This window comes from Rhinolophus hipposideros (genome assembly GCF_964194185.1).
Source record: "Rhinolophus hipposideros genome assembly, chromosome: 24".
NCBI lineage: Eukaryota > Metazoa > Chordata > Mammalia > Chiroptera > Rhinolophidae > Rhinolophus > Rhinolophus hipposideros.
Window position 1 is genome coordinate 5,851,116 of NC_138070.1, and position 3,359 is coordinate 5,854,474.

Here is a 3,359-nt window from a genome sequence, read left to right on the forward strand (position 1 = left end):
TTACCACAATAAAAAAAATGGAGGTGGGGCACGATAAGCTCCAATTATGCATGGGCTGAAGGTTAGTTAGCTCAGTACAGATTCTTGGGGTGGAAGCCTGACTGCTGTATGGGTGTACACCACCCACAGGGCGTGGCATGCGCCCTGTCAAACCTCACCAAGCCACCTGTTCCACCCTAGAACACATTATCTAGAAGACCCAAAGCATCATCTTCATACCCATTGGCCATTTTCCATAATACCCCAAACTGGTTTTGTCCTTCCAATATTTTTGCAAATCAGTTACTTACTTTGCGATCATCACAATAGTAATAACTAGCATTTATTGAAAACTACAACACTGGAATGACATGATATACGATGAGCAAGGTGGAAATTAACTATAGTCAAAACAACCTCTGAAAGTCCCTTAAATTGCCAACAAAGTACACTATATGTGATTTTGTGTAAACAACCCTCCCATATACTAATTCTCAGGCAAATTAAACTGTTAGAATTAGTGAGATATCTCAGAAAGTTTATATGCAGATGTTCATGCATTCATACCATTTTCCCTTTAAGATAACTGTGAAATATTTCTAATGGGGAGTGGGGTTGTAAGTGAAAAATTCCTGCTGACCTGCAGGTTTTACTCTATTCTCCTTTAATACTAAGGCTCTATCAAAAGCCAGACAATTGAGAAATTGTCATCAGCCCAGATCCCATGGCAATGCTGGTTTCAGCTTTCTTCAAGGTAGGAACAGCCTTCGGTCTGAAAGAGGAGGTGGGACTTGATTGTCCCACAAAGATGAATTCTCTACAGGGCAAACCAATCTATTTACATGCACCTGCTGTGTGAAAATTGGCAGCCATAAATGAAGTCTCATCAATTTTGGAAGCAGAGGAACAGACAGAGCTAAGTGTTTTGGGGAAGAGAGAGAAAGTGATATCCTCATCTTTGATTTTCTCTGGGAAACCTAACATTGTAAACTACATGTATAGAGACTGCAGAAGAAAGGGAACCATGAGGATTTATCGTTTTCTATGTAGTTTCACTTGTTTACTTAAAAATTATGTGTAACTATATAACAACAGAAATGAAGTAACTAAAGCTACATGTATATCTATGTGGATAAACCTGGAAAAAAACAACACCCCACAATGGTGAGTGAAAACAAAAAAGACGCACAGAATGGGTAAGGTTTATGTACAGTTGGAAAAATGAAAACATTACAGTTTGTAAAGTTCTTTATGGATTTATATACCTGTAGTGAAAATATGAAACTATGCATGAGAATGACATACTCCAAATTCAGGATCAGGATAGAGGTTACCACTGGGAAAGCAAGGAAAAGGAGCTCTCAAGGAACTCCCATTATACCAATCATGTTGTATATCTTGAACTGGATGGTGGCTATTTGGGTGTTTATTATTATAATTATTGTACTTTTATTAAAGATTTTTTTTATTGGGGAAGGGGTACAGGACTTTATTGGGGAACAGTGTGTACTTCCTTTTTCAAGTGTGTACTTGACTTTTTTCAAAGTCAAGTTGTTGTCCTTTCAATCTTAGTTGTGGAGGGCGCAGCTCAGCTCCAGGTCCAGTTGCCAGTTGCTAGTTGCAGGGGGCACAGCTTACCATCCCTTGCGGGAGTCGAACCGCAACCTTGTGGTTGAGAGCCCGCCCTCCAACCAACTGAACCATGGGGGAGGCAGCTCAGCTCAAGGTGCCGAGTTCAATCTTAGTTGCAGCGGGCAGAGCCCACTGTGGTTGAGAGCCTACTGGCCGATGTGGGAATCAAACCGGCAGCCTTCGGAGTTAGGAGCACGGAGCTCCAACCGCCTGAGCCACTGGGCCGGCCTCTATTGTACTTTTTTATGTCTGGCATGATTCTTACTAAAAAAAGGAAAAAGGAAAAATATGAAGTCTCTATATCCTCTATAATGTTAATGGATGCGTTTGTTGTGAGATTGAACCAGATGGTTTGTTTTAAGAGGGCTGGATCTTAAGATGAGCCTAAAATAAAGTCTCTTACCAGCTCTGCCAAGGGCTGTGCTGTGCACTTCCCAAGGCTTCTTTCCTTTACCCCTCACGAAAGCCAAAGGAGATAGATTCTATTATGCACATTTGACTAATGAGGAACTAGGAAAAGGGGTTAGGTAGCTTGCCTGAGAGCATACGTTTGTTACCAGATGGCTGCAATTCTCTGAATTTGTTTCCCTACAATTTCCAAAAGGTGAAACGTGGAAGATCTGTGATAACATGGAATCATGCAGCTGGAAGAACAGCAAATCACAAGTGAAAACATACCTAATGTCTGACAAGTACAAAGTATCCTCTGAGAGTATCATTAGCCTGAAGTCTGGGTGTAAGGCACTAAGCCCTTCCCTTTCCCTCCTGACCGTGTGATCTTCTTAACTGACATTTAGTTGCCTGCAGTCAAATCTCTTTCAATACCAGTGTGTTGGCCCCCTGATCTTGAGGGACTGGAAGAGCTGTCTTCTTAGATTTCCACTGACTTCTCAAGTTATTATTCCTGTTTATTATGGGCACATCTTGTTTTATTTCCCTTTTTGTGTGCACACTGCTTTAATCAGGCAATCATAATGCCTTTTCCCCATTATCATTGGTGGGAAAGTGAGTAATCAAACTCTTGGTTTTAAAACTTCGGTAAGATAAGGTCAGCAAGATGTGTGTGCTGTTGAGATGACACCCCGCAAGGGAAAATGACTCTGGGTGGCTCACATTGTTTTGGGGCTTGTTTGCGTTGCTGTGCAGTTGTAATGGAAAACGAATAAAAATAAAAATCCTGGGGCCCATTTTGGCCAGCGCTTGGAAAGTTAATCCCGTTGTCCTGGCAGAATTCCAGCTCAGGTCACCGCATTCGGCTGGCGGAAGCCTTCTCGTGCAGTTTTTAGTGGATGGATCTCTGCCTCTTTCTCAGCTCCATGTGCAGTGGATTAAACAGATGTCCCTTCCCCACCCTGGGGAGGCCACAGTTCTGTGGGACTCAAAATGATCCCCTCCCCTTACCATAGTGGGAGAAGGGACAGTCTGGGACCAAGAAATTAAACTGGTCCAAGGACCAGCCCCAGAGATGTTTGCTACAGTGGAGATCTGTGTGCACGTGTCTTTATCTGAGAAAGTCACAGAATCACAGACTCCTTGCATTAAAGGTTTTTCAGGAATCATCTAATTTGTTTCCAAAACACTGCATCTATTCCCTCCATTTATTTTGTAATGTCTTGTTATGCAAGTTTAAAACGTTTCTTTATCTGAAACATTTCTTTATCTGAAGTATTTAGAAATGTATCTCCTTTCCATACATATATGCTTTCGTTGCTTCTTTTATTTTACAGATTTTTTCCTAATGTTTAACT